The sequence below is a fragment of the Argiope bruennichi genome, chromosome 8 (assembly GCF_947563725.1).
Source record: "Argiope bruennichi chromosome 8, qqArgBrue1.1, whole genome shotgun sequence".
NCBI classification, from domain to species: Eukaryota; Metazoa; Arthropoda; class Arachnida; order Araneae; family Araneidae; genus Argiope; species Argiope bruennichi.
Genome location: NC_079158.1, coordinates 2,380,673 through 2,392,664, shown reverse-complemented (window position 1 = coordinate 2,392,664; position 11,992 = coordinate 2,380,673). Strand labels below are relative to the sequence as shown.

At 30.3% G+C, this 11,992-nt stretch overlaps 2 long non-coding RNA genes across 4 annotated transcripts; both read left to right on the top strand.

Annotated features, from left to right (window-relative positions):
- Window positions 1–462: 462 nt before the first annotated feature.
- LOC129981978 (uncharacterized) lies at window positions 463–11,179 on the top strand. Of its 2 annotated transcripts, XR_008785395.1 has the most exons (6): window positions 463–583; window positions 9,613–9,681; window positions 9,784–9,949; window positions 10,029–10,307; window positions 10,864–10,965; window positions 11,065–11,179. It is a non-coding gene; the product is annotated as an uncharacterized LOC129981978 (long non-coding RNA). The 2 variants fall into 2 exon arrangements; XR_008785394.1 differs by having other exon boundaries at window positions 9,613–9,949.
- Window positions 11,178–11,956, top strand: LOC129981977 (uncharacterized). 2 transcript variants are annotated; one of them, XR_008785392.1, is made up of 3 exons: window positions 11,178–11,243; window positions 11,355–11,492; window positions 11,621–11,956. It is a non-coding gene; the product is annotated as an uncharacterized LOC129981977 (long non-coding RNA). The 2 variants fall into 2 exon arrangements; XR_008785393.1 differs by having other exon boundaries at window positions 11,186–11,243; window positions 11,351–11,492.
- The last annotated feature ends 36 nt before the right edge of the window (window positions 11,957–11,992 follow it).

The following is an 11,992-nucleotide window of genomic DNA, read 5'->3' as shown; positions in this document are numbered from 1 at the left end:
AGAATCTTAAGAAGTCTATTCAAAAGTTTCAGAGAGGATAAGCAAACATTTAAAAAAATCAGATGTCAGTATGTTGTTTCATTGACCTCTATGCATCGGAACCATTTCTTTTTTTTACAGTTCTTAAAGTAAAAATTCCTCAAATAATGACATTTGTTGAATGAAAGATAAATAATCTTTTTATCACATTTTCCTAATATTCAACCAAAGCTGGCAGATTTATTTTTAAATTTATAGCAATAATTATTGGTTTTTAAGCAACATTCATATACTTTATGCGTGCTTCTTCCGGGTTCAAATTTGGAAAACTGTTCTTTATTTAAAAGAAATATCCAAGCTAGCTGCAGAGCCACCTTGCATAGATCTTTGGAAGAAGAGAAGGATTTATAAAACACGTCAATATCTTTACTATTTAAAAGTTTCAAAAGATTGATCAGTTTTCGTTTTGTAGTTCTTTGCATGCTAGAATAATTTTTTTAAATGATTTTTGTTAAACCTTGAATATTTTGAATTGTGCTGGGATAGATATATTTTATAATTTAGTATCTTTTGCGTTATTAAGCAACTTCTTAGTATTTTGATGGTAAGTTCTGTTGTTTCAAATTAGTTTAAGTCTAATAATGAATATAAACTGTTTTGTCGTTTTACGTCTATTGTAGAATATTTTTTCTTGCTAAAATATCCGTTTACATTAAATGTCTTTTTTTTTTTTTTTTTTTTTTTTTTTGAAAAATCGGAATGTTGCAACTATTTTAAACTCGGACATTCTTTTTTTAAATGTGTTCCCTAATCCATGTAACTGGCGAAAGATCAATTTTATACACATGACATCTTCGTTCGCTAGAAGAATAAATAAATTTTTAACTCTGAAAGAAAAGTTTTTGTTACCGCTTTGGGAATTCTTTGTTAAAGCATTCAAATATAAAATCTGAAACATAAATTATTTGTTTTTGTGAACTTTGTTTTGGCTGAGCGAACAGAATGATTTTTTTATATTAAAATTAATTGTCAAACAAATATTTTAAATGTAATATTTTGGTCAATAAATTAAAAAATCAATTCTGAAAGCAAAGTCACTTTTTTTATTAACTCATGGGAATTCTGCTTATTTTAAAGAATTTTGTGCTGAAAATAGTAAAATTTGTACTGAAGTATATTACAGAAATTCTCTAAAATTAAAATTTTATCTATTTGATGGAATATAATGTGAATTTTCACTTCCGACACGTAAGATTTTATTGTTATCAAAGCTCGGCAAAAACGGAGAATAGTTCATAAAACACTTTAAATCGGAAGCAACAATTTCTTGTCTACAGAGATTGACATTTGAATAACTACAAATGAAACCATTATTGATTGAACTGTTATTTTACGTAGCAAGATTACCACAAAGTTTTGTGACTGATTACTACAAATAATTTACTTCATAACTACAAATTTTTCATAGCTGCATGTGACCATCTGCTTCTATTTTAAAGAATTTTGAATTATTTATGGTTAAAAACAGTATCTGGAGCAAAAGTATGCACAATACTCGATAACCCATAGTTTATTCAAAAACTTCTTTCCTATTATCTAAGCACTTCATTAATGGGGTAATTACTTCAATGATGGATTCAGATTTATTTAATTGTCAAGAAGAAAAGAAATTTAATGTTTCAGGCAATCGATATTACACATATTCTAAACACTTTATCTGATTTATATGTTAGCTTAGTTCCGTTCTCTTTGCTCTTTCATTCTGAGTGTTATAATGTTGATTTTAGAAACGTCTGAAATTTAGCTAAAGAGCCTTTCAGTTCATCTGAACTTTCAATATAGCACTCACTTATTAGGATAGTTATAAATGATTGTATTTTATTCTGCACAATAAAAGTAGCAAAAATGATACTCTTATATTGGAAAATCTGAGGATGACGAACTCAAATTCATCTGCTTGAGACTACCCAACTTGAAAATATCGAATTAACTCGGCATTGTCATTGATAAAAGAAAAAAACTTTTTAGTAGGCAGTCATTTCTATTTATTGTAATTGTTCCAAACCATAGCTGTATGTCCAATAACAAGAATTGTATATTCTGACGGGGAAATGTATCGGAATGACCATTGCAATAAAAGCTCCATAATTATTAATCTATATTTATAGTTCAAGTATTTAAGAATTGGAATTCATAAAATTCATTTATTTATAGTAATAAAAAGATAATGAAATCTTATTTGAAAAAGGTTTATTGCAACTTCAAAAAAAATTTCATTTATAATTATGGAAATAAAAACTATGAGAATCGTTGAAAGAAGTTATAATGGATGTTTTCATTATTGAAAAATGAATGCAAGTTATAATATTTCGTCACGATGTGACGGTATTTCGTTCGGCCACTTCTACTAAATCTGACTATTTTTCAAAACTTTACATCAGAGGAAATTTTAAATAATTTGATTAGAATGGACTTTAAGTTTGTGTATGAATGTTTCATAAATGAAACCTATGATAATTTAAAACTTCTCTTTTGCTTAGAAAAGTAGATCTAACCAATAAGTAAAGTTTCCTATAAAGTGTTTCCAAAAAATACTTAGTTCGTTTACTTTCAGGTTTTCAGATTGACGAAGATAGAATACGTAGAAATACGTAAAGTATTTAATATTTCAACAATATAGCCTTTTCAAAAAGTGTGCTACGACTGTCTTGAATGTTTTTTGATTTATCTTAATGGTTTGGTAATTAAAACTGCAAGTCACTCTGCATAAAAATAGTTGAATTTAAGCATTTAATTGTACAAATTTGTCTTATTGTAAACATAACTTTTCAAAAGTTAAATTTTACAATGCATTGTGTATTACGAACTTTACATTAAAATTCTTTTCTGCCAAAAAAATTCTTCCTTTATAGAATTGGTAACCTAATATTTTTTTTGCATTACAATGTATTCCTTTTAGAATTGTTTATTTGAAGTCGCTTTCTATTTTCATTATATTTCTTGTCGGTTATTACTAGCAAATACTACCTGAAGTTGTATTTTTTAATTTGCTTTATTCATTTCAAACACTTTCAATCCCTAATGATTATTTGCCTCATTGTTTTGGGAAAAACTCTCTTAAAATTTTGAACCTTTATTCAAAAAATTGTATCACAGTATTTCGGAATTGAATCGTCTGTATTGTCTTCGTCTAGTCGTGTTACCTCAGTCATTGCCTTCTATGCAGTAATTTTACAGAAAAACCAGCCCGTTTTCAATAAATGTAAAAGTTATTCTTTGATGCCTATCCAAAGTTTGTCATTTTTATAGATTTAAAAGTGGAAACAAGAGAATGACTTCATGAACTTAAAGAATTTATTTTTTAATGAGTGTAAAATATTATGATTTCTTAAAATTAAATTTGAAAAACTGAAATGAAAGAAAATTCATAATAAAATTGATATAAGCAAAAAGTTAATACTTTAGTTCCTGTATTTTTATGCAAAATGTTCTAAAATTATTGAGGGCATTAACTTCCAATTATTTTAATACACCCGAAAATTCAGATTTATCATTTAAAGTTTTGGAGGGGGGACTTTATTTGTCAGAGACTGCTCCTCTAAAAAGAGTAAAATTTGTCTTCATAGAGACGGGTCCAATCGCTTGTCTGAATAGCGTTGCGTTTTGTGCATAATGGCACGATTATACCTCGCAATTTATGGAAAGTATGTTAGTTTAACAATATTGCTTTGAATACATAAGAGAACCACAATGCAATGCAAGATATGCGCTTTTCTTATTTCAATAACCCATGCTTTTCTTAGCTTCAGACTATTAAGCTGAAGTTTTAAAAACGTTTATGTATCAATTTCCATTCTGTGTTGCATTGTTACTTTTATCTCAATGGACCATTTTTTTCTCTTGACTTAGCAAGATGTTAATGTAAGCACATTTTTATGGCACAATGTAAAATGTAATTCGAGAGCATTTCTGTAAAATAAAATGCTTGCATATTTTCATGACATTCTAATGTTTGCTTTGTGAATTTACTCTAATATAGAATATTTAATTGTTCTGAATTCAATTAGTAGTTGTTGAATCACCCGTATTAATGAAATTATTTTTAGTTCGTAATTTATCATTCTTCCATTAGTGCAAAAGTTACTTGGTTAAGGAAGGTGCATCAGCTCGTATGACGCTTTTGTATTCTGATTGCAGTACAAATTTATCAGATACGTTATCTACTTTCAAATAGAATATTAATATAAAATTAAATAATTCAACTAAATTAAGATTAAATCAAATTAAACTTGACTTTTACCATCTAAGCTGCTGCTCAACTATAAAAAAAATCGTAAAAATTGCAAAGAGTTAGTGTTAAATATGATTCATAATTGTTAAAATTCCAGATTTTTCTCATTCAAAGCAATTTTTTTGTACTTCTGTACATACGGATACTTAATATATTCTTATAATTAAATTAAAATATTTTTCAAATTTCCTTAAATCATTTTTTAAATGTTGTGTTAACTCAAATATTGACCATTAATTATCTGCGCAACGATTAACCATAATCTTTGACAGCTCTTCTGCTTACGATAATTTGTATTCGAAAGTAGAAGCGGCATCTGCATCATTATGTCCAACACTTGCTACGTGATGAATCGTGCATAAGTTGAAACCATCGTTCCAGCAAGTGGCATTCTTCCAAGTTTGGAATTGAAAATCCTGTTCCAGTTCAAGCTGACATCAAAAAGTAATACTAATCACTATTTCTACAAGCCATGTCACTTATGGTTAACGGAGGAAAGTATTTTCATGTGGATTTCCTTCTGTTGTATTGAACTAACCAGGTATATGTCTATATAATTGTGGTATCTAGCTGTCCGGAAACTACCTCTGTAGGATATTTGATGATTAGAATACTTCTTCCTTGCTCATTCAGAAACCAGAGGTTCAGATTCTTCATTCCAATAAGTTACTAATTCTTAAATGGAAAACTGAGTCTAGTTATGAAATTGAAATCGTAGAGGCAGTTAACTCTGCGATAAGTGAAATTCCCTAGAAATTAAAAAGCATTTTACTAATATCAATATTTAAATCGTGGTGGTAGATTTTTCAGAATAAATCTAAAATTAAGTTGGAATTTTTTATTTATATTCTTGGTTCAGAAGTAAAGTCCATTGCCAATATTTGATTAGTGAACTAGCTCATTTAATTAGTATTGATTATAATATTCTTCTAAGAACTTTAATAAAGTTCTGTCACTTCATTTCGGGATATGTCTAATTCATCTGAAGTTTCCTATCTAACTTATTTACAATACTTTGTTTCCACGGAATCCAGCCTTTTTATGGCTTCAATTTATTCAAATAGAATCGATTTATTCATGACATTCAGTGTGCGTGCTGCTTTTCAAATTTTTGCTTGCGAATTGTTATGGAAAATCACGGATTACATAAATTAAGTTCTTGAAAAAAAATTTTGTTTATTCTGCGGGTAGATTCAATTACTTTTTCAAAAGGCGACTGTATGAATTGCACCTAAAAATATATATATTTGATGTTTGAATCAAAGAATTTTTTTTTTTAGGATGAAAGATAAAATGTTTTTCGAACAAAGTAAATGGTAAGCATATGAAAAACCACCTAAATAATGAAGTCTTAAATTTTTGCATTATAGATGGAGAAATAAAATTCTTGAATATATATTTAAAACTGTTAAATACTTAAGAATATATTTGTAAAACTATAGATGACATATGAATGATAATGAAACCATAGCAATTATTATTGGCAAGAAATTAAAAAAAAAAAAAACTTTTGATTTGCTTTCGGAAATGACAGTAGTATTGAAATTAACTTTTGACTAATTCTTAAGTAAATTTCTCTCTAATACTCTAGATGAGGCAAATGAATATAAGAAAGTATCGTTGGAATTCTAATTTTCTATCGTTTTATAAGGCGTTGGTTAGTTGTTTAATACTAACGATAGGTAAAGAATTGAACTTAACCATTCCATACATGCTATCTATTAGGCATATTTAAATTGCCGCTCATTAACCTAAACAAAATTTCCTTGCTGTTTGAAATAATTAGTCATGTATTGCTTTAAAATGTCTTTCAGCCATTCTCTTGGTTTGAAATTTTAATGCTATTAAAATTAAGGTAATTCATTCCGGTTTGAGTTAAACATAAATTATGTTAACATTTATTAGTATGCATGTCAGCACTCTTTACTTAGTACTATTTAATGGCCATTTTCGCAGTATTTATCTTAATTATTGAACTCGAAAATTCTTTACATGTTATTGCTTAATGAACTACCGTAACATTTCGGCTCTAATATTATTTAAACCATTCCCGCTATGAAGTCAATTCCCTTATCATTAAATTTCGAGTCTTTATTGATTGAAATTTAAGAAAATGCATTTGGTATCGTTTCTGCTATAGGAAGTTTGAATAATCTAATTGTAATTTAAGACAGAAAACCGTAATAACGTAAAGGAAATGTCCCATAATGTGCCCTCGAGTCCTCTTGCATCGAAATATCAATGTTCAATTTTTTAATTCCTATTCACTAATTCATCCTTCATATGAAACAAGTTTTACATTATTCGATACAAATAATACTTAATCCAACGTCTAATTTGTCTTTTCGTTGAGTTAAAATGAATTATCAAAGAAGCAAAGTCATCTCAAAATTACGAGCTGTCAGTCTTTGAATTGTTAGGTACGATGTTTAGAGGAAATTTTTTAATACTGATAAATTTGTAGACTAAGCTGTACAAAATGTAACAGGTGATTGTAAGGAATTTTAGCAGTTATGTTCTTGAGCAAATTGCGTGTCTACTATCCTGCATCAACTCGGCATTCCATTTTCTAAATGGGAAAACAGCACTAGGATCGTAATTTACGAGCTTTTGCGTACCATTTTCAACTAGATGTTTGGTTCGATGTTGAATTAAGCCATTGTGATGTACACCTGAAAGCTGCAGATTCGTAGTGGTGGTGGTGACGGCGTGGGTAATGTATGAAAGAGAGAGCTGCAGATTCGTAGTGGTGGTGGTGACGGCGTGGGTAATGTATGAAAGAGAGAGCTGCAGATTCGTAGTGGTGGTGGTGACGGCGTGGGTAATGTATGAAAGAGAGAGCTGCAGATTCGTAGTGGTGGTGGTGGTGACGGCGTGGGTAATGTATGAAAGAGAGAGCTGCAGATTCGTAGTGGTGGTGACGGCGTGGGTAATGTATGAAAGAGAGAGCTGCAGACTCGTAGTGGTGGTGACGGCGTGGGTAATGCATGAAAGAGAGAGCTGCAGACTCGTGGTGGGGTTGATGGCGTGGATAAGTTTATGGGTGCGAGAATTGTAACTGTTTTTATGTTGGCGATGTGGGAAATGTGAGAATTGTGGATTTATAGCTGTATGGATAGTGTGTGTGAGTGTGAAAGAAAATGGGGGAAGTGTAAAATACTAAGTGAGAGAACTAAGTATAGAATTTTGTGCGAAAGAATTGCTTATGTCATTCATCTAAGGCTGATTACAACGATTTTCTTCGTTGGAAATATTTTAATGCTGGGAAAGTCAGAATTCAGGAACATCGTTCGAAACGTTTCATTGAAAAAGTAAAATGAGAAACGGAATATATATCGGAATTAACCGGTTCGAAGATTTAAAATGAGGTTATTAATCTCTTAAGAATATTTTCTTTTGCAGTCTCACCAATTCTGTATTTTTATCCGATAAAATTGTGTTTATGTAACCACATTCCCACCGTGCACTCGACTTTCAAACCAGAATGAAGCTTGAACTTTTCATTTTGTAATAGAATTCCTCGCGATTAGATTTGTCTAATCAAATGCCATTTTATGTTGATGGCAGAATATTCTTAAATTTCTTCATGATATGGAAAGAAAGGGCATGCATTTTAACGACTCGCAGTTTATGATGGGAAGAATGAATTAAAGTACATCTTCAGATAAAAAAAAATTTGCTTGACTGGCAAGAACCCCTTTTGTTTCATTTTATCATCTTCGTGACTGAACCTGAATAAGAAATACTAGTTCATAAAAAGAAAATTACTAACTTAGCATTACATTCACCACTCCTACTGAAGATGGAAATAGAAAAATTAGCAGTCTCTTAACAATTTAATTTTCAAAATCCCCTCTGAACCCCAGTGTTAATGTTCACTTTTAATTACTTTTTGAATTCTAACTCGCTACTCTTGTCGTCCAATACTGCTACAGTTACGTGTTTATGATGCATATTTTATCCAAATTTAATTTCTCCAAATATTTAATCTCTTCGTGATTTTTAATCATTATTTGTTTCATTTGAATTTCATGGATTCCTCTAACCTGTAATAAAGTTAGCCTTGCTTCGTTGTTTTGGCTTTTCATATGTTTGCCATTCCCCTAGTTGAAGGAACATTTTGTTTGATATTCCCTGAAGACTAGTTCGATTCAGTTTCGCAAATCCATCAGCCATAATAAGAAACGAATATTTGAGGTGCAAAACATACAAGTCGTTTTTGATATAGTAACTATGTCAAAAAATTAGTGATTTAGTACATTTAGCAAATATTTAAATTGCTACTCGTACCGAATTTATAAACAATATTTTTAATTCTATATAACCCGTTTTCGAATTGTAATACATCAAATCTTAGAAGTTTTAACGATGAAATATTGAATGCGAATTTAAATTTTTTAATGAATGAATGGATAAAGTTGACAAAAGGAGCTAGAGAATTTTTGCAAATGTAATTGAATTAGATTAAACAATTGGGGCCGATTTAAAAAAAAAATGGATTTTTGTTTGTCTTTAGTTCTAAGCGATGGTAATGAAATAAAATCTTAAGGATCGGGTATACATGTAAAAAGTGAAATACTGATCTTAAAGGCCGAATTTAAAATCAAATGTATTTATAATAAGCAAGATGTAGTCATTGGGAAATAAAATTTCTGCACAGATAGCCAAGTCGTCTATTACAAAAAAGACCAGCGAGTTCCATTAAGACAAAGAATAAAATTAGTGTAAAAACTGGAATTCAAAAACACTCAAACAATCCAGTCCAGTTCAAAACCAAACAATTTAGTTCAATTAAATTCTAACAGAAATTGGTCTGTAAAGATTACTTGAAAAGAAATCATGCATCAAATATCCAATTTTAACAGCAGGGAATTTCACTTATTGTAGAAGCACGTATTGATTTGGGAAGTTTTCATCTTATAACTGTATTCTGCGTGAAGATGTTTCAATTCATTTGAAATCTTTCAAAATTCAGTGTAAATCTGCTCTTCTGGTATGATGATTGAGAATAACAGAAATATTCGTAATTTCTTGATATTCCATACTAGTGGCTCTTTGGCAACGATAACTGTCAGAATTATATAGGAAATACTTGGTATGTCCCTTGCTACAGAAGAACATCATTGGTTTGTCTGTTCATTAATAGTAGCTGGGAAGAGAATAAATGTAAACTCTGGTGGTGAAAATAGCAGGAACTTGAAGTTGCTTAAATTTAAACTGCTTTCATTGCACCAGAACATTTCTGTCGAATCATGTGAATACATTATTAAATGTATTTGATGCTATTAATAGGAACAATGGTACCCTCCCCAACTCTCGTCTATGGAATGACTTTTTTTCAGTTTTTGTCACAAATTCTATCAACTAGCAATTTGGATGACCAAGAAACTACATCAGAATGATAGATAATGGTAAGTTAAAAGAATCTTGTTAATTATCATGCCAAAATATAGAATACAATCATTCAATGTGATTATTAAATAATTGTAACCTTACTAATGTGGACACTTAAGTATATATAGGTTAGAACACTAACAACCTTTTGCCGACTAAAGGCTTGCGACTCGCCAGCAGAAGTGAGATTGCTTCCTTGGTTCTCTCTCGTGTTCCGAGCTGACATGAACTACGCTGGATGCTGTGAAAAGTTCGCTAAAGATGGCATCAAAATATTAAATCTAAGTATCCATTTAGTTCCTTGATTATAATACTAAAATTGCGAAAACACGACATCCTGTAATCATTTTATTTATTCTTCTAGTCGAATGAGTTGCAAGTTATAAGGAGAGAAAACATTATTACTTAGAAACATCTATCGAAACATATGCAGCATTCCCATCTCTTTCTCAACATAAGAATCGGCTGAATCGAAAAACGGGCCATTCTGACATCAATTTCTGTAAAGGGCCGAATAAATCAGACGCCACAGAATGGAGCCAGCATGCGAGAGCCTTCTGCATGTAGCCGTCCTCCCCAGGAAAATGTTGCCAGGCAAGTAACGAACCACTTAGTGCTAAAACAAGACAAGAAATGTTTCCAGGTAATACTGTTAGTCTTTCGCTTCCCGGAAATTTATTTTCTCGGAGAATGAAACATTTTATTATTGCTTCTTAAACAATTTTCAAGCCTTTTTACTCCTAATGAGATGTTCATTAAGATCACAAAGCAATGTTTTTAACGTCAAAATACTTCAATCCAGAAAACATTATTTGCACTCTTACAGAAGGAAATTGAATGTTTTTCGAATAAAATTTCATCTTGTCACTATATAGTGCTCTCTGTTTGGAGGACGTTTAACGGCGCTTGACGGAGAAACAGTACTGTAATCCTAAGTATAATCAATGATTGTTGAATTAATTTATCAATCCTCCTTTTATGTCTTTAAAATACACTTGCATAAACTTACTACCATTAAGGAAATAACACTTTAGTAATATCAATAACATGTTAAAATAGATTTACAAATGCATTTAAAATACTGCGAGTAGTTACATTATCAATAGAGAATTAAATTGCTGTTAACTTAAAAAAAAATTGTATTTGGGTTGAATGCAAGTATATCTGATTTAATAATATAAAATTTTATATTTTCATAGGCGATGTGTAAGTGTCATATTTGCAGAGTGACTACTTCAGTTTCTGTCAGATTCTCTATCAGCAATCTGTATGATGGCAAATATTTTCTCATAATGGTATTAGTAAGTAGTAAGAATTGATAATTGCCATACAAAAATGAATACAGGATTTGATTATTAAACTGTAACTTTGTTTAATTTACATTTTTTGTATTTTTATAGGTATATACAAGTTGGAAAACCTACTGCTTATATAATTGCTCTTTTTCTGAGTGAAGACTTCCTATTTACACCTAAAGTAAGACGGCTTTCATGAATCCACATATGTCCTGAATCGAATCCATTTATGCTGAATGTGGTGAAACTCTAGCTAAAAATGACTACTTATTTTGGCAATGGAAGTATGCAGTCAGTTCCTAAATTATTTCAAATATAATTAATAAATTTTAAAATTATTTAATTACTTGAAATAGCCCAACAGACATAGCATTTTCAAATCTATTTTTAGAAAGAAAGTTCTCCTTAAGCTATACGGAGGCAATCCGTAATTACCTGGAAACATCTATCAAAGCAAAAACAATATTTCCAGCTATTTCTCAACACAAGAATAAGGCTTGGAAAGTTTCCTCATTGATTCCGAAGCGATATCGGTAAGTTGCAAAAATTTTGATAATTGTCATACCAAAATGATTATAGGATATTATTCATTTTATTTAATAACTTAATACATTCGTAATGTAGATTAATAATTTAACCGATTTTCTATTTTTATATTAAGTATTGTATAGATTGGAATAAGTTTTGATCTATAGCCATCTCTTGCTGAATAAAGCCTTACCACACTCCACCAGAAGTGAGACTGCTTTCTCGGTTCCACACGTGTTCTGAACTGGCATCTACTGAGCTGGATGTTATGAAATACTCGCTACAGATGACATCAAAATATTAAATCCAAGTATAGTCGGTTCCTTTTTTATAATACTAAAATTGTAGAAATAACATTCTTTAATCGCTTTTTTTTTTGTCTTATAGAAGGCAAATTTCCCCTTATCTGTAAGGGGAAGAACATTATTATTTGTAAACCTTTATCAAAACAGAAGCAGCATATCCAGCAATTTCTCAATGCTGTAATCGGTGGTACTGCAGCACG